This window comes from Marmota flaviventris, chromosome 10, assembly GCF_047511675.1.
Source record: "Marmota flaviventris isolate mMarFla1 chromosome 10, mMarFla1.hap1, whole genome shotgun sequence".
Classification (NCBI taxonomy): Eukaryota; Metazoa; Chordata; class Mammalia; order Rodentia; family Sciuridae; genus Marmota; species Marmota flaviventris.
Genome location: NC_092507.1, coordinates 75,441,594 through 75,465,343, shown reverse-complemented (window position 1 = coordinate 75,465,343; position 23,750 = coordinate 75,441,594). Strand labels below are relative to the sequence as shown.

Genomic DNA, 23,750 nt, shown 5'->3' with positions numbered 1-23,750 from the left:
TTAATTTTTTGAGTTCTTTGTATATTCTGGATATTAGGGCTCTATCTGAAGTGTGAGGAGTAAAGATTTGTTCCCAGGATGTAGGTTCCCTATTTACCTCTCTTATTGTTTCTCTTGCTGAGAAAAAACTTTTTAGTTTGAGTAAGTCCCATTTGTTGATTCTAGTTATTAACTTTTGTGCTTGGGCGTCCTATTAAGGAATTTGGAGCCCGACCCCACAATGTGTAGATCGGAGCCAACTTTTTCTTCTATCAAGTGCAGAGTCTCTGATTTGATATCTAGCTCCTTGATCCATTTTGAATTAACTTTTGTGCATGGCGAGAGAAAGGGGTTCAGCTTCATTTTGTTGCATATGGATTTCCAGTTTTCCCAGCACCATTTGTTGAAGATGCTATCCTTTCTCCATTGCATGTTTTAGCGCCTTTATCAAATATAAGAAAGTTGTAATTTTGTGGATTGGTCTCTGTGTCCTCTATTCTGTACCATTGGTCCACCTGCCTGTTTTGGTACCAGTACCATGCTGTTTTTGTTACTATTGCTCTGTAGTACAGTTTGAAATCTGGTATCGCTATACCTCCCGATTCACACTTCCTGCTTAGAATTGCTTTTGCTATTCTGGGTCTTTTGTTTTTCCATATGAATTTCATGATAGCTTTATCTATTTCTACCAGAAATGCCGTTGGGATTTTGATTGGCATTGCGTTGAACCTGTAGAGAACTTTGGGTAATATCACCATTTTGATGATGTTGGTTCTGCCTATCCATGAACAGGGTACATTTTTCCATCTTCTAAGATCTTCTATCTCTCTCTTTAGGGTTCTGTAGTTTTCATTGTATAAACCTTTCACCTCTTTTGTTAGGTTGATTCCCAAGTATTTTATTTTTTTTGAGGATATTGTGAATGGGGTGGTTTTCCTCATTTCCATTTCTGAAGTTTTGTTACTGATATACAGGAATGCCTTTGATTTATGCGTGTTGATTTTATATCCTGCCACTTTGCTGAATTCATTTATTAGTTCTAGTAGTTTCTTTGTAGACCCTTTTGGGTCTTCTAAGTATAGGATCATATCGTCCGCAAATAGTGATATTTTAAGTTCTTCTTTTCCTATTTTTATGTCTTTAATTTCTTTTGTCTGTCTAATTGCTCTGGCTAGTATTTCAAGGACTAAATTAAATAGAAGTGGTGAGAGAGGGCATCCCTGTCTTGTTCCAGATTTTAGCGGGAATGCCTTCAGTTTTTCTCCATTTAGAATGATGCTAGCCTGAGGCTTAGCATATATAGCTTTTACAATGTTGAGGTAAGTTCCTGTTATCCCCAGTTTTTCTAGTGTTTTGAACATAAAAGGATGCTGTACTTTGTTGAATGCTTTTTCTGCATCTATCGAGACGATCATATGGTTCTTATCTTTAAGTCTATTGATGTGGTGAATAATATTTATTGATTTCCGTATATTGAACCAAACTTGCATCCCAGGGATGAATCCTACTTTATCATGGTGCACAATTTTTTTGATATGCTTTTTTATTCGATTCACCAGGATTTTATTGAGAATTTTTGCATCTATGTTCATTAGAGATATTGGTCTGTAGTTTTCTTTCTTTGAAGTGTCTTTGTCTGGTTTCGGGATCAGGGTGATGTTGGCCTCATAGAATGAATTTGGAAGAGCTCCTTCTTTCTCTATTTCTTGAAATAGCTTGAAAAGTATTGGTATTAATTCTTCTTTGAAGGTTTTGTAAAACTCCGCTGTATACCCATCTGGTCCAGGGCTTTTTTTGGTTGGTAGTCTTTTGATGGCTTCTTCTATTTCTTCCTTTGTTATTGGTCTGTTTAAATTGTGTGTGTCTTCCTGACTCAATCTGGGCAGCTCATATGACTTAAGAAATTTATCGATGTCTTCACTGTCTTCTATTTTATTAGAATATAGGGTTTCAAAATACTTTCTAATTATCTTCTGTATTTCTGTAGTGTCTGTTGTGATATTGCCTTTTTCATCCCGTATGTTAGTGATTTGAGTTTTCTCTCTTCTTCTCTTCGTTAGCATGGCTAAGGGTCTGTCGATCTTATTTATTTTTTCAAAGAACCAACTTTTAGTTTTATCAATTTTTTCAATGGTTTTTTTTTGTTTCAATTTCGTTGATTTCCGCTCTGATTTTAATTATTTCTTGTCTTCTGCTATATTTGCTGTTGTTTTGCTCTTCCTTTTCTAGGGTTTTGAGATGTAGTGTGAGTTCGTTTATTTGTTGGTTTTTTCTTTTTTTGAGGAATGAACTCCAGGAAATGAATTTCCCTCTTAAAACTGCTTTCATTGTGTCCCATAGATTCCGGTATGTTGTGTCTGAATTGTCGTTTATCTCTAAGAATTTTTTGATTTCCTCCTTTATGTCTTCTGTAACCTGTCGCGACCCCTTGCCCGCAAGGAAGACGCAACTCAGGAATCTTCTTTCAGCAGTTTATTCAGGTCCTTGATATTTCTTCTTCTAACCCTCGGATGCCCCTCCCAGCCTTAATAAAGCATCTCAAGCCCCAATTCAAAGCTGCCACGTGGAGCTTTCTCATAGGGTGGTGAAAAACCATGCGCCAACTCTCCCAAATAAGGAGTTGTTTGTTACAGACCACAGTGGAGCCAGCGCCATCTTGTAATGGCGACCACGGTCTAATTAGAACGGCTCACCACAGTAACCCATTGATCATTCAGTAACATATTGTTTATTTTCCATGTGATGCAGGATTTTTCCTTCCTTCTTTTTTCATTGATTTCCAGTTTCATTCCATTATGATCAGATATGGTGCATGGTATTATCTCCACTCCTTTATATTTACTAAGAGTTTCCCTATGGCATAATATATGATCTATCTTTGAGTAAGATCCATGTGCTGCTGAGAAGAACGTGTATCCACTTGATGATGGTTGATATATTCTATATATGTCGGTTAAGTCTAGGTTATTGATTGTGTCATTGAGTTCTATAGTTTCTTAATTCAGCTTTTGTCTGGAGGATCTGTCTAATGGCGAGAGCGGTGTGTTGAAGTCACCCATAATTATTGTGTTGTGGTCTATTTGACTCTTGAACTTGAGGAGAGTTTGTTTTATGAACGTTGCTGCACCATTATTTGGTGCACATAAATTGATAATTGTTATGTCTTGTTGGTGAATAGTTCCTTTTAACAGGATATAGTGTCCTTCTTTATCCCTTTTGATTAACTTAGGTTTGAAGTTGATTTTATTTGATATGAGTATGGCCACTCCTGCTTGCTTCCGAGGGCCATGTGAGTGGTATGATTTTTCCCAACCTTTCACCGTCAGCCTGTGTATGTCTTTTCCTATCATATGAGTCTCCTGAAGGCAGCATATTGTTGGATTTATTTTTTTGATCCAGGTTACCAGCCTGTGTCTCTTGATTGGTGAGTTTAGTCCATTAACATTTAAGGTTACAATTGAAATATGATTTGTACTTCCAGTCATGTTTATTTATTTATTTATTTTAGTTTGGCTAGTTTTTACTTTTTGGTTGTTTTCCTCCCCCTTTACTGAGATACCTCCCGCTGTTGGTTTTGGGCACTGTTTTTCCATTCCTCTTCTTGTAGAATTTTGCCCAAAATGCTTTGCAGTGCTGGTTTTCTGGCTGCGAAATCTTTTAGCTTTTGTTTATCGTGAAAAATTTTAATTTCATTGTCAAACCTGAAGCTTAATTTTGCTGGATACAGTATTCTTGGTTGGAATCCATTATTTTTCAGCGTTTGAAATACATTGTTCCAGGATCTTCTCGCTTTCAAAGTCTGTGATGAAAAATCAGCCGTTAACCTAATTGGTTTACCCCTGAATGTAATCTGCCTCCTTTCCCTCGTAGCTTTTAATATTCTCTCCTTGTTCTGTATGTTGGCTATCTTCATAATTATATGTCTTGGAGTTGGCCTATTACAGTTTTGGATGTTTGGGGTCCTGTAGGCTTCCAGGATTTGGCAATCCGTTCCATCTTTCATCTCTGGGAAGTTTTCTAGGATTATTTCATTCAATAGGTTGTCCATTCCTTTGGCTTGAATCTCTGTGCCTTCTTCTATCCCAATGACTCTCAAATTTGGTTTTTTGATGAGATCCCATATCTGTTGGATAGATTGCTCGTGAGATTTAAGCATCTTTTCAGTGTTGACTATATTCTTTTCAAGTTGATAAACTTTGTCTTCATTATCTGATGTTCTGACTTCTACTTGATCTAGTCTATTTGTAATATTCTCGTTAGCATTTTTAATCTGGTTTATGGTTTCTTGCATTTCTAAAATCACTGTTTGGTTTTTTTTAAAGATCTCTATCTCCTGGTAAAGCTCGTTCTTTGCAGTTTGAATTTGTTTGTTTAGTTGGTTTTCAAAATATACTTTCAATTCTTGGATTTGCTGTCTCATGTCTTCTCTAAAATTCCGTTCCATCTGAGTTAGGTATGCCTTGATTTCTTTCCCTGTCCATATTTCTGATGCTTCTAGGTCCTCCTGTAGATTTAAGTTGTCCTGCATTATCTGTACTCCTTTTTTCCCTGGTTTTTTCATGTTGTTCACGTTACTTTCCAGCTCTGTTTGACTGCTTTGTAACTGCTTTCTCCTATACATTTGTTTTGGCTTTGTTTATATCTGTTGTCTCTCCTTTGTGGTGGGAGATTATGCCTATAGATGTTGGGCTTTATTGTACTTTAGAGCTGATTCATTCAATTTATAAAGGGCTTCCGGATTTTGTATGCATATAGTGATTTGTTTTTTGTTCTTAGGACTTTAGGTTAGGTGCTATGAAGGTATAAGGGTTAGTATGTCTTGGCTACTTTAGAAGATTGCTCTACTGAAGGGGGATGCTAACCGTCAATTGGATCAGGGTGTTGGTAGTAGCTAGGTATTTAGGAGCACTATAGATGGCCTCGAAACATTCACCTGTTTGCATTTAGACAGTTACACGAAATGGAGGACGTAATGCTTGGGATGAAAGTTGGGGGGAAGGGGAAGGAAGGTGCTCTTGAAAAGAAAGAAGGAGGGGGAGTTAGATAGCATAGAGGAGAATGGAAAGAACAATAAAACTTGGAAGGGGAGAGAAAGAGGGAAAAAGGGAGAGAAAAAATAAAATAAAATAAGAAATAAAATTAGGTCTTAGAGATCCATTTTCTTCTCTTCCCGTAGGCAAAGCTGTGCCCTCCGGGCTGAGATTTGCCCTCAATGTGTCAACAGCAATCCCTGTAAGGCGGCTCCTGGGAGTCTCTCAATCCTGTTGGTCCAGAGCCGTTTCACTTCTACGGCCCCTCCTCCCCTTCCTCCTTCCAGCCAGCCAGGTCCTGTGCACCGGAGGAGGTTCTCCAAGGATTTGGTTACACTTTCAGCCCCTCTGGGTGCTCTATTTCCCTAACGACTGAGCACTCTCTCTGTCATTCATCTAAGCCCCAGTGCTGTGGAGCTGTGTTCTGGGAGTCAATAGTTTAATTTTTCCGGACCCCTTTGGTGGGCACACCTTTGGAGTCTGGCGGCTAAGACCGTTGGTGTCGCCACTGGTGGTAATGGGAGTTGGGGGTCGAGGATCCCCTCTGCTTCCCTCAGCCCCTACAATCACGACCACTCCGCTGGTGGTAGGAGGAGTTGGGGGTCTGGAGTGTCCTCTGTTTCCCTCCGCCCCTACCGTCACGCCCTCTCAGTTGGCGGTTGGGGGAGTTGGGGGTGGGGAGTCTTCTCTGCTTCCCTCCGCCCCTACAGTCACGCCCACGTCACTGGCAGTATTGGGAGTTGGGGGTCTGGAGTCCTTTGGCCCTTACGGTCACGCCCACGGAGAGATTTTGAAGTTTCCCGGTTGTTTGTATCTGATGCGGGTGGGAGTCACACACCTGCTAAAGTAGATTCCGCTGGGAAGGAATCTCTTTGGCCGAACTTTGGTGACTTCCCCTCTCTGCTATGGCGGGCCCCTGCCTCCTTGCTGGAGTGTCCGAAGGGAGGGGTGGAACTGGCTTGTCTCTGGTCTGACACAATCTCTGGTTTTAGTTCCCAGTTCGCTATTTCATAAAGGCTTGGTTAGATTTCCTTCAAGTCGTCTCGGGGGGGGGGAGCCGTTTGCCGGGTGGGCTGGGCCGTTTGCAGTGGGGGGGGGGCCGTTAGCAGAGCCGGGAGGGCACAGGCCGTCTGCCGGGCGGGGACCCTTCTCGCCACACGGGGCCACTGGGGGCCGCCTGCAGAGCCGGGCCTGCGCTGGCCGCGGGCGGGGAACCCGTTTGCCGGGTGGGCGGGGCCGTTTGCAGAGCCGGGCGGGCAGGGGGCCGTTAGCCGGGCGGGCGGGGCGTTAGCAGAGCTGGGAGGGCACAGGCCGTCTGCTGGGCCAGGCGGGGACCCTTCTCGCTGCGTGGGCCGCCGGGGGACGCCTGCAGAGCCGAGCCTGCGCTGGCTGGGGGCGAGGCCGCCAGCAGAGCCAGGAGGGCGGTGGGGGGGGGCTGTTTGCCGGGTGGGCGGGGCCGTTAGCAGAGCCAGGAGGGTGCAGGCCGTTTGCCAGGCCAGGTGGGGACCCTTCTCTCTGCGCTGGCCGCCGGGGGCCGCTTGTAGAACCCGGTAGGCAGCGGCCTCGTGGCTAAGAGCCGGGTGGGCGGGGTGGCCGATCACAGAGTGAGCGGGGCCGCCAGGAGAGCCGGGATGGCGGGGGCCGTCTGCCGGGCCAGGCGGGGACCCTTCTCACTGCCCCGGGCCGCCGGGGACCGCTTGCAGAGCCGGTTGGGTGGTGGCTGCGGGATTGGACCTCTGCGCCCGCATGGCCGGCCAAGATTCACTTGTCTGGGGCCAACTGTCACCTCTAATATAACTTACTAATTCCTGGCAGGTCTCCTTTCAGCGGAATTTTGCTAGAAGTTCCTCAGTAGGTAGAATGTAGCTGTTTTAATGGGTGTTTCTGATCCGGTTAATGTGGAGATACTGAAAGTGCTGCTTCCTTGCCGGCCGCCATGTTGGATCCCTCTAATCGATTTCATTCTTCTTTAAGACTGAATAATATTCCATCATGTATACATACCGCAGTTTCTTTATCCATTCATCTGTTGAAGGGCACCTAGGTTGGGAGAACCCAGTATTGGACCTCATCTTTCTTATGAGAAATGTGCTTACTTTAGGCTCTGCCACCTTTGCCACCTTGGGTCTTCATCTCACTGTGCCTGGAGTGTTCAAAGGAAGAAATGGTTGAAGTCTATCTCTGATGTCCCTGGCTGGGCTGCCTGGTTCTCTGTTGCTTTATGAAAGCCCTCTCCCCTTATACAGGCACTTAAGAATAAGGACATTTTCACCAGGTGTGGTGGCACACACCTGTAATCCTAGCAGCTCAGGAGGCTGAGGCAGGAGGATCCAGAGTTCAAAGCCAGCCTCAGCAAAAGCAAGGCACTAAGCACCTCAGGGAGACCCTGTCTCTAAATAAAACACAGAATAGAGCTGGGGATGTGGCTCCATGGTCAAGTGCCCCTGAGTTCCATCCCCAGTATCTGCCCCCCCAAAAAAAGAAGGAAATTTTCGGTGACTTCATAACTGACAAATACTTCAACAGAAGCTTCTCAAAACCACCCCTGTAGAAGAAGGGACACCCCTCCCCCTCGGTGCAAGGTCACAGCTCCTTCCAGTCATGGGCTTCTTAATAGATTTCTGCAGCAGCTCATTGGCTTTAGAAAAACATTTATACCCAAAGAACCTGCTCTACACAGACAGCAGGGATGGATGGGCAGTCTGCTGTACAGGAGGCTGCTTCCTGTCGATGGCACTTCTGAGCAGAAGAACCCCAGAGCAGGAAGACAGGCCTTCAAATTCTGATTCAGCCAAGGCCACACTGCATCAGGGAACTGCTCCAGCCTCCTCCTTACATGACTTAGGGGCTTGATGGGCCCAGACAGTGAGCACAGCATTGAGCAGGAGGACATCGTGATAAACCTCCGTGACCCGGATGAACAAAACCTTGTAAGTCTGTAGACAGCTCTTCATAAATATTTTCCAAACTGCGTGGAGGTGGAACAGGTCTCTAGACGCTAAAGCAGAGCCCATGAGCCTGACTGGGTCCATCACAAGGACCTTGACCCAGGATGACAACCTTCACATCTCTCATGTCACATGTTTGGGTCCATGTGAAGGCTGGGTGTGGAGGTGGATAAACAGTATAATGTCTTCATTCTTCTGCGACAGATCCCATTAGCTCTATAAATCATGGTTTCCCAAACTGTTCGCTGAGGGGCTTCTTCCACTCCCTCCACAGCACCCGGCATGAGGCATGGTTTATTTCACTTTTCTCTCTCCAGCACCCCAACCCTTCCGGGTTGTTTTTTGTTTGTATGTTTGTCTTGTTTTTTTTTTTTTCTTTTTTGGTACCAGGGGTTGAACTCAGGGGCACTCAACCACAGAGCCACATCCCCAGACCTATTTTGTATTCTATTTAGAGACAGGGTCTCACTGAGTTCTTTTAGAAGCTGGCTTTGAACTCCTGATCCTCCTGCCTCAGCTTCCAGAGCTGCGGGGGTTACGGGCCAGTGCCACCACACTGGACCCCCAGCCTTTTAAAAATATTTTATTTAGAGACAGGATCTCACTAAGTTGCTTAGGGCCTCACTAAATTGCTTGAAGCTGGCTTTCAACTTGCAATCCTCCTGCCTCAGCCTCTCAACCTGCTGGAATTACCATTCACCATCATGCCTGGACTCTCTCTGTTTAAAGACAGGATCTCACTATGTTACTGGTCTCAAACTCCTGGGCTCAGGAAATCCTCCCATCTCAGCCTCCTGAGTGGTGAGACTACAGGCACATGCCACACACCTGGGTCATTTAGTTTTTATAACACTTTGATGAGGCCTGTGCCCAAGGTCACACAGGAGGGAGGGGACACCAGGCTCCACCCCCAGAGCCAGGCAGGTGCCCAGCTGTGAATGCTGGAGATGAGGACCTAGAGGTGACCTCTAGGTTACAAATCTCTGTGGTCCATCAGCTCAGGCCATCTCCAATCTGAGCTGAGAGGCAGGGGTGAGCACCCCACCTACAGAAGAGTAGGCCAGCTCAGAAGGGGAAGGAAGAGAAGGTGGAAAGGGGAAACCGTCCTAACCAGGGTTTGCTGAGACCCTTCTCAGTCCTTCAATGCAGGCTCCACTTCCAGGGGCTGGAAATCCTCTCCAGGGCTGAGTGCTCCCCACCTGAACCAGCCTCCAGCCCCAGGAAAGCACCTGACTCCCCGTCCCCTCCCCCAGGCACCCACCTCCACTCTCAGGGTCTGTCTTCAGGGGGCTGGGGAGGGAGCGCCCTGACTCTCCTCTCCTTGATGCAGTTTCAGTTCAGAAATCTCTTCGCTGGATGATAAGAGCTAAGGTCAGACACACTGGGTTCTCAAGGATCCCCAGTGGGAACTGACCCCATCCCACCCAAGCAATTCTCTCAGCCCCAGCAGAGACTGGAATTTAAGGAGCCAAGCCTTGACCCCTCCCACTGCAGGACCCCCGAGTTCTTACCTGGGCATATATCGCCCTGGGACCAGGCTTTCAATCACTGAGTCACACATTCTCACAGTGGAACTTCAGCCCCAGCTATGGATCTGCCATCCCCTCAGGGACATGGAAGTTTCCCCAATGTGTGTTAGCTGGTGGTATTTTCTGTTTTGTGAATTATCTATACATATTGGATTCCTCTGGGGATATTCGGGGGATCTCACCTGGCTCCACTTTCCAGATGTCATTCTCTTACCTTGGGTTTCTCTGGCTCTCACATCTACCTGCCCTGTGGATACTCTAAGAGAGAAACCAAGAGACTCCATACTCCTCCAGAATCACCTGCAGCCTCTGCCCAAGTGTCACTCAAAGCCACCTGCAGCGCCACCTCGTGGCTGAGGGCCAAACTGCAGGTGGGGTTTTCTGACAGGAGGCCCTCCACCCTCAGGTCACCTCCATGGAACACACCTGTAATGAGTGCCTACTGCGTGCCAGCACTTTGGAGCACAAAGAAAGAAGCAAACTCACTGTCCTCGAGTGGCCCAGGGGTGGTGGGAAAGAAGCAGAAGTCCTGTCAGAGCAGGGTGTGAGGGTTGCTCTGAGGGAAGCATGTGCCTTCATGAGGAGGAGGCAGCCATGGCTGGAGATGCCATGTGAAGAGTCAGATTTGTCAACATGGAGCCCAGTGGAGACTCCCAGGCCAGAGACTCTGGAGGACCCAAAGTATTTGAAACCATAAATGGAATGACATCTGTTCCTTCTGCCATAGTCAATCACCACAGCGTCAGTGTCTTGACATGGCACCAGCTTATTGTATCCCTGACCTGGAGGTCAAGATCTGATGTGGAATAAAGTCAGGGTGTCCCCAGGTTGTGTTCCCTTCTGAAGACTCTAAGACAGAATCCATTTCTCGCTCATTAGGTTGTTATCATAATTCTGTTCTTTGCTGTTATAAAACCAACGTTCTCAATTTCTTGCTGGCTGTAGCTGAGGGCCCTTTATGAAGAACACCCTCATTTGATTTCATGTGCTCAAGGCCCAAGTGAATGGGGAGAAGGGTCAAGATCCTTCATGACAAGAGGCATGTGTTCTCCTGGGCATTGGCCTCCCCCAGTCCCTTCTGAGGAAGCCCTAGCTTAATCCAGGGGATAAGAAATGACTCCCATCCAGGACAGACTGTGGCAGGGGCCTGAAGGATTTTCAAATGTTGAAAGAGGCCAAATTCGGGAGAGCCTATGTCCAAAACTCTGGGGTCCAGACAGGCTCCATAGAACAGGAGGCTGAGAAGAGAGATTTGGGAAGATGGAAGGATTTCAGCAGGTAGGGGTGAGAGTGGGTCAGGAACAGGGAGAACGCAGGCAAAGAGATGTGGGTGAGCACAGAGGAGCTGACTTTGGGCTTGAGTGTGGGAGGCCAACCTTATGGGTGACTGAGTTACACTCCCTAGCTGGGTGCTGAGGTGCTCAGTCACAGAAATGGGTGTGTCTTGCTACAGCCCCATGGGTGAAGCTATGCTCACCTGTTCCTTTGTAATATAACCCCTTGCCCTGTTTAGGATAGAATCTTCCATGGAAGTGCCTTGTGTGTGTCCCCTTCTCTTACTGTACCCTTGGTGTGGCCTACCCAGATGTCAGTCAACCTGCTGACAGTGGACATCATGAAGATAGACTCAGCCCCCTGAAAGGTGACCCCTTGTCTCATTTCAATAGCTTCTCAATAAAAGGGGTCAGTGGGTGCTCTCTCTCTCTCTCTTTCTGTGGACCCTTAAGGTCAGAGGAGCCATCACAGCAACCCCAATGAAAAAGGTATTTGTGTCTCTTTTGTGGTTATTTCGTGCAGCCCAGTTAGCCCATTTTAACTAGAGTGACCCCTGAGCCTTTTAGTCGCAAGAACAGAAACCCGGCACTTGAGGCCAGAAGGGCCTCAGGGGGTGAGGGTCAGGAGGAGGCCTGTAGAGGGCTGAATCAGAACTTCCCACAGCTTCGCACATCAGAGCCCACAGCAGCCTCACTAAGGGGATGTGGGGGGCACTGCACACCCACTCTCCCCAAGGGTCTTCACCCAAGGCAGGGGGTGTTGATGTAGATTTCCTAAGACAAACCCTGTGTTGGGGTCAGAGCCAGGAGAAGAGCAGGCTGAGGACAGCCTGAGGAATGTGGATTCCTTTTTGCACTTGACATGAAGATGAGTTTGCAATAGGCAACAGCTTAAGTTCAGGTGAGCTATGGCCCCGTGTCTCCTGTGTATTAGACACTTCCCCAACACCCCATACCCATCCCCCCCACACACAGACACACACAGACACACAGCCTGACACCCAAGGGAGTCCTACACCAGGTCTGCAAAGGAGTCTGGTTTCCCATCATGCATGCTGCCTCCACCGACCCCCAGTTCAGCCTGCAGAACCCATCTTGACTCCCTCCTCTGGGTAAGGTCCATATCTCTTCACTGTCCCACCACCTGTGCTGGTGTTCCCACAGGACAGACCAGTGACACAGCCGAGTGAGGATTGCCACCTGCACAGTCAGGGGGGTTTGCTTTGGGAAGGCTTCTCAAAAAGAGGGGCCAGGGGCCAGGTCAAGCACAGAGGAAGAGCCCTTGCTTGGCTGGCATGAGGGTCCTGAGTGTGAGGGCAGCTTGGGGAGGCGTCACAAGAAGGAACAGGGCCATGTGTGCTCAGAAAGACGGGGACTCTCCAGGGCCATCTGGAGCTGGACTGAACCTGGAGTAGGTGGGCGTCTGTGTGTGTCAGGCTCAGAGCACAGTCTCTCCCAAGTGCTGGCTTCTGCAGCTTCCTTCAATGAAACCATTTTCATGGCCTGTCCTCGGTTAAGGACCTCACTGTAGACACCAAGGGCAAGGCCCCTTCTCTTCCAGATGTTGTTCATCAATTCCTGGGAAAGCAAGACACAGTGTTCGTTGGACAGCCGAGGGAGAGCGGGGCCCCCGAGGTACTGGCCTACAATCAACACTCAGTACTATGAACTGCCTATGAAATCCCCTAAACAAACCAGCACAGGTTTGTCAGTGATGGACTTTCTTTGTTAATAATGTTGGTATTACATAAATAGGTCAAGATCAATGGGTAAGAAATAGTGCATGCCTGATTTGGGGAGCCCTAGGGTGGGCAGTGTGACCTAGAGGACTCCAGGCTGGTCACCTTGCCAGCTCTCATTTTGTCCTTGTCCTGCCAAGACTCCTGCTGCACCTGCTGTGCATAGTTGATGTCATTGTCCTCAACCTTATGGCCCTCCTGCAATCCTGGACCTGAGTCCTCTCAGGTTGCAGCTGGATTTTCCAGGGAAACCTCTACCTGTACCCAGTCCAGGAATCCAAGGCTGTCCCCTTTACCCTCCTCATCTTCTCCACAAAGCCCACCTACTGTCAGGAAAATGTAGGAGGAGGGGAGCCCAGGGCCCAAGGGGAGAGGTAGGCTTCTGGGCCCAGGAGGAGAAACACAAACTGCTTTTTCTCTTCTCCATCATCTTCTCATGCATCATCCAAAGGCAGATTCCAAGTGCAAGGATCAAAATCACAGCCAGGTAACCCATTCGGATGCCTCCCATGAGGACAGCTGGGTGCTCTCCATGTGAGTCTGTTTCCCTCCTAAGGAGAGAGTGAAAAACGTTAAGGCAGAGAGAAGATGAGGTTCACAGTGACAAGGGAGACAGAGAGAGAGGATGTAGAAAGTTTGGAAGGGGCCTGGTGCAGAAGCTGCAGAGGGAGGGCGTGGCAGGTCCACTCATTCAAGCAGTTGCCCAGGTCCTTCGTGGTGCATGGGAGTCGGGGATGAGCAAGGTGGGGTCAGTGCACGAGTCATCATCAGGAAGAGACAAAAGCTCTCAATCACCAGGTGAAGGATCTCACTGCAGTAGAGGTTGACCCATGTCCAAGGTCTCCAGTGAGACCCCCAAGGACATGCACAGTCACCTGTGTGTGGGGAGCAGCAGGAGTTTCACAGATACTCAGTGTGGCGGGAGCGTCCCACAGGGGACGGACAGCACAGGAGGCAGGGCAAGGTGGGGAGCCCGGGAGGCAGCCGTGAGTCCAGGAGGTTTGGTGGGCCATGTTGAACTTCCTCTGAGACTCCAGGGTGGAGGTGGGGGGGCACATGACCAGGGGTGGTGACTGGCACTGACCAGTCAGGCTCCTCCAGCAGCCCCTGGAGGAAGACTGAGAGAGGACGGGGTGCACACGGGTCCCAGTCATTCGGGTTCAGTGAAACACCTACTGGGTGCAAACTGCCCAGAACTGAGCCTGACACCTGGGCTAAGAGGAGAGAAGGATGTGTCCTCTGCCCTCATGGTATCCCACTCAGGGTGGACTCAGACCCAGAAAGGGATGTTTCTACTCAGGGGGGATGGCCGTGGGCAGCTCCTTAAAGAATCTGTGCCTTCAGAGCCGGCAGTGGCTTCACACATTAGGGAAGGTCAGCAAGCAACTGTGACCCTGTGTGGATGAGGCCACCATCAGGGGCACAGGACCTTCTAAGCCCTACATCCTATGGGGACTATGTGGAGGTGGATCCCACAGATGACACAAAGGCCACAATCCAATCTGTTTTCCAAAGTCGACTCTGGACCCAGGGCATGGTGACGGGGTGGGACACATCCTGGAAGGCTGTCCCTGGTCCCAGGGGGAAGGGCATGGAGATGAGGAATATTTAAAGACAGTCATGAGCTGGATGCTAGATTGGAGTGACCAAGAGAAGGCAGTGCTGTTAATAAACGCAGCGGCAAAAAAGCCAGGGACCCTCAGGCTCCAGAGCCACTTGAGCCCTCCCTGTGCCCCTCCCTCTTGCAGGCACACTCACCTGGGCTATAGAGGTCAAGGAGCTGTAAGGTGGCATTTTTCTGGTCCACTGGGTTACTGAGGACACAGGTGAGGCTGACATTGGGCTTCCTCAGTGGCAGGGGTTTGGGGATCCTGGTGCCCCTCTCTGCTCCAGGTCTCTGGGGGGGCCCTGGACACCCCAGGTTACACTCAGGACCTCTACAGCCTCTGGGTCCCCACACTCCAGAGTGACATTGCACCAGCTGGGTGTGATGGATGCTGATGTGGTCTGGATCTGGGCAAGGAGCACAGGATCTGAGGAAGGAGGGGACAAAAGGAGACAGCCTCACACATGCCACACATTGTCCTCCATTATCTCACTGACCAGAGGCAGGAGTCCTAGGAGGAAGCTGGTAGCATGTTACAAATAAAGCACAATTTCCCCAGAGCTACATGTTGACAAGTGACAGCAGCCACTTTATTAAGCTCATGTGATCTCACTAGATGAAGCAAGTCTATATTTTTTTCCCATGAGAAAATGATGGCTGAATCCCAGTTTTTAGGGACCATTATTTCTAGAAGATAGGGGGCTTCTGGAAGAGGAGGAAGTGTGGGACAGAAGAGCTTATCTGGGGCCAGGGTCCTGTGTCCTAGGTCTTCAGCTGAGACACTGTCTGGGCCTGCACAGCCCAACTGGGGCAGGGCACCAGGCCAGCTCTGGGAGGACCCAGAAAGCTGGGTGTCAAAACAGGAGACATTGTCAGAGATACTGTGGCTGCAACAGAGAGCACAGTTCTGCAGGCAGTTAGAACGTGACCCTGAATGTGTGCTCCTGACTGGGGGAGAAGGGTCAGATCCACAGTCCAATCTGAAAATCACACAGGACCTACACCTGTAGTCCACTTTCCACAGAGGGACTGCCCTAGGCAGAGAAGGACTGTGGGGACCCTAGTGTTGGCAAAATGGATCTCCTGGGATGTGCAGCAGCATCACTTCTCCTACCCTATCAAGGCTTGCAGAGCAGGATTTGTGGGGTGCCGAAGGCCAGCTGGCTGCATAATAAGCGGAGGGGTGACGATGAACAATTTGTGTAGATTGATACAGCAGGAGTAGAAGCCGTTTATTGCAGGACAGGAGCAATATTTATACATCCCACACAGCTTATCTAATTAGCATAAACTGGATACATCAGTCAACCAATCAGCAATCTCCACACTTAATAGCTTGCTTTTGTTACTTCTCAAACCACTCCCTCTGGCATTTCGCCAGGCGCCATCCAGACATGTTTACAGACTCTAACATTTCTCTGGCAAAATGCCAGGCGCCATCCAGACTTGTTTACAGACTCTAACAGTGGGGTCTGTGGAAGTGAGGCTGGCCTCTCACTGACAACTTTCTGCAAGGATTGAAGATGGATACATGTGGATTCCAAATGAGGTAGAACAATCCTGTCCCACTGATGTTCACATCTTTATCCTCAGAACATGTGAATATGCTAAGTAATGAAAAAAAAGAGCTGAGCTTTAAATAGGATTATCTGGATAGTCCCAGAGTCATCACAAGGACCCTTAAATGTGGAAGAAAGAGTCCGGCATGGTGGTGCACACCCCCAATCCCAGCAGCACAGGAGGCTGAGACAGGAGGATCTGAAGATCAAAGCCAGTCTCAGCAACCTGGCATGGTCATAAGCAACTTAGTGAGAATTTGACTTAAAAATATGAAGCAATAAAAAAGGGCTGGGAATATTGGTTTTCCAACATTCAGTGGTTAAGCACTCTGGGTTTCAATTTCTGGTACAAACAAAACAATAAGCAAAATAAAACATGACAAAAACAATAACAAGAGGAAGGAAAAGAGCAGGTATGAGGGATGCAAGAGAGACTCACCCCCCTCCCTTTCTAGTTGAGGCAGAGGAGGGGACCACAGTACTTACAATACTTCTAACAGATCGAAATCTAAATATTATATTCTTTGACCCCGTGGGAGGTGGAGATCCTGTTCTCCACATTGCTAACAGGAATCATTCTGGCTAACTCTTCATTAGATATTGTCTTACATGATACATATTATGTTGTGGCCCACTTTCACTATGTCATATCTATACAAGCCGTATTTGCCATCATAGGAGGGTTTGTTCACTGATTTCCCATTTTTTCTGGCTATATGATAAATAATATATGAGCTAAAAATCCACTTTACTGTAACGTTTGTAGGGGTAAATTTAACTTTCTTCCCTCACACTTCTTGGGATTATCAGGAATACCACGTCGATACTCCCACTACCCAGACGGATACATGGCATGAAACACTGTATCTTTGATGGGCTCATTTATTTCCCTCACCGCTATCATAATTATAATTTTTATAATTTGAGAGGCATTCACATCAAAACAAGAAGTTCTTACCGTAGAGTTAACACCCAATAACTTAGAATGACTACACGGGTGCCCTCCACCTTATCACACATTTGAAGAACCAACTTTTATTAAAGCCTGGACCAAGAAAGGGAAGAATTGAACTTCCTAAAACTAGTTTCAAGCCAGCCCCATAACCATTGTGACTTTCTTCATGAGATATTATTAAAATAATTACATAACTTTGTAAAAGTTAACTTATAGGTTAAACTCCTTTATATCTCTATGGCATACTCCCTTGAATTAGGATTTCAAGATGCCACATGACCTATTATAGAAGAGCTTCTACACTTCCATGACCACACTCTTATAATTGTGTTCTTAATTAGCTCTCTTGTCCTCTACATTATCTCATTGATATTAACTACAAAACTAACCCATACAAGTACCATAGACGCCCAAGAAGTAGAAACTATCTGAACTATTCTTCCTGCTATTATTCTCATCTTAATTGCCCTTCCCTCACTCTGTATTCTATACATAATAGATGAAATTAATGACCCATCTCTAATGGTAAAAACTATAGGCCATCAGTGATATTGAAGTTATGAATATACAGACTACGAAGATCTTAGTTTTGACTCCTATATGATTCCAACCTCGGATCTGGCCCCAGAAGATCCTCGATTTCTGGAAGTAGATAACTGAGTAGTACTTCCAGTAGACTTACCTGTGTGAATACTAATTTCATCTGAAGACATGCTCCACTCCTGAGTGGTCCTATCCCTTGGCTTAAAAATGGATGCAATTCCAGGTTGACTTAATCAGGCTACCTTAACATCAACATGGCTGGGGCTTTACTATGGGCAATGTTCTGAAATCTGTAGCTTTATGCCAATCATCCTTGATCTGGTCCCATTAAAACACTTTGAAAATTGATCCTCACCAATGTTATAAATTCATTAGGAAGCTACAGCAGCATCAACCTTTTAAGTTGAAGATTAGGAGCCAAAATCTCCTCATAATGAGATGCCCCAATTAGACACATCAACATGATTTGTTACAATTTTATCAATGATCCTCGCCCTAATTTTCATATTTCAACTTAAAATTTCAAACCATCTGTACCCGTCTAACCCTTCCCCCAAAGACATTAGATTAATTGAACACAAAACCGTATGAAAAAAAAGATGAATGAAAATTTACTTGCCTCTTTCATTATCCCTACAATAATAGGACTTCCTATTGTTATCTTTATTATTATGTTCCCCAACATCCTCTTTCCCTCACCCAACCAACTTATCAACAACCACCTAGTATCATTCCAACAGTGATTAATTCAACTTGTACTAAAACAAATAATGGCCATACATAACCCAAAATGGTCAACCTGATCCCTAATACTAATTTCACTGATTATATTCATCGGCTCTACAAATCTTAGACTTAACTGACATATATAGAACATTTCAACCTGCATCAAGCAGATACACTTTCTTCCCAGCAGCACATGGATCCTTCTCTAAAATAGACCAAATACTATGTTACAAAGCAACTCTTAGCAAATACAAAAAAGTAGAGATACTACCATGCATTTTATCAGATTATAATGGAATGAAGTTGGAAATGAATGACAGAATAAAAAATTTAAAGTCTCCATTACCTGGAGACTAAACAATATGCTACTGAATAAACAACAGGTCACAGTAGACATCAAGGAGGAGATTTGAAAATTCTTAGAGGTAAATGAGAATACAGACACAACATATCAAAATCTCTGGGACACTATGAAAGCAGTACTAAGAGGAAAATTCATTGCATGGAGTTCATTCCTTAAAAAAAGAAAAAGTCAACAAATAAATGACCTCACACTACATCTCAAAGCCCTAGAAAAAGAAGAATAAACCAGCAGCAAAAGCAGTAGATGGCAAGAAATAATTAAAATTAGAGCTGAAATGAATGAAATCAAAACAATTAAAAAACTTGACAAAATGAAAATTTGGTTCTTTGAAAAAATAAATAAAATTGACAGACCCTTAACCACACTAATGAAGAGAAGGTGAGAGAGAACTCAAATTACCTGCATACCTGATGAAAAAGGTAATATCACAACACACACTACAGAAATACAGAGTACAGAGGATAATTAGAAATTATTTTGAAATCTTATGCTCCAATAAAATAGAAGACATTGAAGGCATCAACAAATTTCTTAACTCATACGATTTGCCCAGATTGAGTCAGGAATATATAGACAATTTAAACAGACCAATATCAAGTGAGGAAATAGAAGAAGCCATTAAAAGATTACCAACCAAGAAACGCCCAAGACCAGATGGATACCCAGCTGAGTTCTACAAGACCTTTAAAGAAGAACTAATACCAATACTCTTCAATTTATTTTAGGAAGTAGAAAAAGAGGCAGTAATTCCAAACTCATTCTATGAGGCCAATATCACCCTGATCCCAAAACCAGGCAAAGACACATCAAACAAAGAAAACTTCAGACCAATATCTCTAATGAACATAGATGCAAATATTCTCAATAAAATCCTGGCAAATCGAATAAAAAAACATATCAAAATATTGTGCACCATGATCAAGTCGGATTCATCCCATGGATGCAAGGTTGGTTCAACATATAGAAATCAATAAATATAATTTATCATATTGATAGACTTAAAGATAAGAAACAAATGATCATCTCAATAGACACAGAAAAAGCATTTGACAAAATAACCCACCCGTTTATGTTCAAAACAATAGAAAAAATTGGGAAAACAGGAATATATCTTAGCAACATAAAGGCTATCTATGCTAAGCCTCAGGCCAACATCATTCTAAATGGAGATAAATTGAAGACATTCCCTATAAAAACTAGAACAAGACAGGTGTGCCCTCTTTTACCACTTCTATTCCATATAATTCTTGAAACACTGGCCAGAGCAATTAGATAGATGAAAGAAATCAAAGGGATGTGTATAGGAAAAGATGAAGTTACATTAGCACTATTTGCTGACGATATGATTCTATATCTAGAGGACCAAAAAACTCCACCAGACAATTTCTAGAACTAGTAAATGAATTCATCAAAGTAGCAGGATATAAAATCAACACCCATAAATCAAATGCATTTCTGTGTTGAGAGCCACAGCCAAAGGGGCCCCAGCAAACTTCCAGCTGCCGGCTGATGATTGGCTCACAGCGGCCCCAGCAACATCTAGCTGATTGGCTCCTCTGCGGTGATGCTCATTGGGCTGTTTCCCTGCCCTTTCAGACCACGGAGCTGCTCATTGGGGGACTTTTTTGGCTCCGCCCACATGACCCAGCCAATCGGCCTCAAGAGCAGGAGGATTGGGGGAGGTGGAGAGAAGCGTGTGTGGGAGAGAGAGGCTTGTGGAAAGCCGGTGGTGGCAGTTGAGGCTCTGAGGGTTTTTCCTGAGAGGCTGTTTTGTTTGGCGTGTGTGGTTCTAAAAATAAAGTTAGTTTCTTTTGACAAGTGGCTCCTGATTGTGCCCAGCCAGACTGCGGCATTTGGTGGCCCGCGGGCGAGCGGTGGGTGTGGGTGGTGGGTTTAGTAGGAGACCTGGAGGTCTGGCCCGTCTGTTAGCTGCTCTCACTCCGTCTGCTCGGAGGAGCAGCGGTACCTCGGCCTCCAGTGTCTCCGGTGGAGCGAAGCGGCGGCCAGGATGGTGTTGCTGGGCTTTCTGCAGGCTGGCGGGTCCGTGCTGGGACAGGCGATGGAGCCGGTGACTGGAGGCAACCTTCTGTCCATGCTGCTGATCGCCTGCGCCTTCACACTCAGCCTGGTTTATCTGTTCCGCCTCGCTGTCAGTCACCTGGTCCCACTGCCAGCCGGGACGAAAAGTCCACCATACATTTTCTCTCCAATTCCATTCCTTGGGCATGCTATAGCATTTGAGAAAAGTCCAATTGAATTCCTAGAAAATGCATATGAGAAGTATGGACCTGTATTTAGTTTTACCATGGTGGGCAAGACGTTTACTTACCTTTTGGGGAGTGATGCTGCTGCACTGTTTTTTAATAGTAAAAATGAAGACCTGAATGCTGAGGATGTTTATAGCCGTCTGACAATACCTGTGTTTGGGAAGGGGTATATATTCCCCAAAGATAAACTTAAAATAACCCTTTTTACTCTAAACTTTTTAAATTTGGATTCATCAGGACTTAGTGCTGCGGAAAGGCATATGTGTCCAAAAAATGTACATAAGCCCAAGGTACTTTGGAAGGATATTCTAACAGGACAATGGAAAGGTCCTGACCCAGTAATTGTCTGGAGTCGGGGGTCTGTTTGTGTGTTTCCACAGGGAGAACAGCAGCCGATTTGGATTCCAGAGAGATTAACCAAGGTCCTGACCCAGTGATTGTCTGGAGTCGGGGGTCTGTTTATGTGTTTCCACAGGGAGAACAGCAGCCGATTTGGATTCCAGAAAGATTAACTAAAGCGATTTCTACAGACCAAAAAGAAGATGATTTGGCTCAAATCCATAACAACTGATATCCAAAACTCCAGTTTGGCTATTCTTACATCTGCAACAGAACCAGGATGCTTTTTTCAATATCTATTTTATTATTGCCCTTTGCCATATCATGAGGTTCTATTTTGTTTTTTGAGCTCATACAGACCTAGGTTAATGTTTTGCTGATCAGTTCTATTTTTTGACTATAGAGTTTTTAAACATTGCAATGGAGATTTCACCTGTATAAAGTTATAAGGCCTTTACTATAATGTTATGTGTTGTATGTATTATATTATGTGTGCACACTTGTGTTTTGTGTTATATGTTTGAATGTATGTATGTCCATATATCATATATGATGAGCACTCATGATAAAATGGATCCAAATATTTTTTTTCACGTGATTTATATGGTTTAATTTAAATTGGGTAAACAACTGTTGAGGATTGTTTTAATATGTAAACAAAAAAGAAGGTTAACAGATCTGTTTGTTTACTTTCACCTTTCCTTTTCATTATATTTAATAATTCTCTTAAAGATAATGTAAATTGTTAAGAAAAGTGTTTTCTTTTAGTGCCTTCTGTAATGTTACATAATTTTTTCTTTAGCCATTATTGCCAGAATTCCTATCTTCATCCCAGTGCTGGTGAAGTCAAAGATAAAACCAATCTACAGCTTCTGCAATAGCCATCACTGAACTGCTTGCAGAACTTGCCTGGACACATTGTGAACTCACCTGTATGCATTGTGAACTATCTGTTGGTGCAGCGACTTGTGGTAGTGTTGGGGTATTTTTGCTGATGATGTCATCGGTGGTACAATTTTTCCAAAAGGAGCCGTCAATTGGCTTGGTGTATCTTCCTCCCTTCTGCTTGTCATGATTGTCCAGCTAAAATTTGGGGGCCAACAGAGGTGAGGCAAAGAACCTCACCCCCCCGCTGGTACAAAGACCTCTCCACAGGTGTGGCTGTATATTGGACCGGTAGTCAATGACGGGTAAGATCCAATTGCAATGGTACCAACCTAACGGGTAAGGACCATATGTACTATTGGACAACCTAAGGCAGGCACGGTCCCTAAGCCACATGCTTTTTGTTTAAACAGAGAGGGGGAGATGTTGAGAGCCACAGCCAAAGGGGCCCCAGCAAACTTCCAGCTGCCGGCTGATGATTGGCTCACAGCGGCCCCAGCAACATCTAGCTGATTGGCTCCTCTGCGGTGATGCTCATTGGGCTGTTTCCCTGCCCTTTCAGACCACGGAGCTGCTCATTGGGGGACTTTTTTGGCTCCGCCCACGTGACCCAGCCAATCGGCCTCAAGAGCAGGAGGATTGGGGGAGGTGGAGAGAAGCGTGTGTGGGAGAGAGAGGCTTGTGGAAAGCCGGTGGTGGCAGTTGAGGCTCTGAGGGTTTTTCCTGAGAGGCTGTTTTGTTTGGCGTGTGTGGTTCTAAAAATAAAGTTAGTTTCTTTTGACAAGTGGCTCCTGATTTTGCCCAGCCAGACTGCGGCATTTCTGTACTCGTGACAAAGCCTCTGAGAAAGAAATGAGGAAAACTACCCCATTCACAATAACCTCAAAAAAGAAAAATAAGATACTTGGGAATCAACTTAATGAAAGAGGTGAAATATCTATACAATGAAAACTATAGACTCCTAAATAAAGAAATTAAAAAAGACTTTAGAGTATGGAATGATCTCCCTTGTTCTTGGATAGGAAGAATTAATATTATCATAATGACCATACTACCAAAAGCACTACAAAGATTTAATGCAATTCCATAAAATCAAAATACCAATCGCATTCCTCATAGAAACAGAAAAAGCAATCATGAAATTCATCTGGAAAAATAAGAGACCCTGAATAGCTAAAGCAATCCTTAGCAGGAAGAGTGAAGCAGGTGGCATTGCTATACCAGATCTTAAACTATACTACAGAGTAAGAGTAACAAACACAGCTTGATATTGGCACCAAAACAGACTGGTAGACCAATGGTAAAGATTAGAGGACACAGAGACTAACCCACAAAATTACAATTATCTGATATTAGACAGAGGTGCTAGAAACATGCATTGGAGAAAAGATAGCATCTTCAACAAATGGTGCTGGGAAAACTGGAAATATATATGCAACCAAATGAAATTAAACCCATATCTCTCACCATGTGCAAAACTTAACTGAAAATGGATCAAGGACCTAGGAATTAAACCAGAGACTCTGTGTCTAACAGAAGAAAAAGTAGGCCCTAATCTTCATCATGTGGGATTAGTTCCCAACTTCCTTAATAAGACTCCAATAGCACAAGAATTAAAACCAAGAATCGATAAACGGGATGGAATCAAACTAAAAAGTTTGTTCTCAGCAAAAGAAACAATCTGTAAGGTGAACAGAGAGCATAAATCCTGGGAGCAAATTTTTACCCCTCACACATCTGATAGAGCTCTAATCTCTAGGGTATATGAATAACTCAAAAAGCTAAACACTGAAAAAACAAATAACCCAATAAATAAATGGACCAAGTACCCTAACAGACACTTCTCAAATGAGGATATGCAATTAATCAACAAATACATGAAAAAATGCTCATCATCTCTAACAATTAGAGAAATGCAAATCAAAATTACTCTAAGATATCATTGCACTCCAGTCAGAATGGTAGCTATTATGAAGACAAACAACAATAAGTGTTGGTGAGGATATG

General features: G+C 45.3%; 1 long non-coding RNA gene and 1 pseudogene across 1 annotated transcript in view; one reads left to right on the top strand and one right to left on the bottom strand.

Moving 5' to 3' along the window:
* LOC139707261 (uncharacterized) overlaps positions 1-23,750 on the top strand; it is a 214,889-nt gene that overhangs the window by 8,979 nt on the left and 182,160 nt on the right. The window lies entirely within an intron of this gene.
* On the bottom strand, positions 7,593-17,332 carry LOC114082233 (uracil-DNA glycosylase pseudogene; annotated as a pseudogene).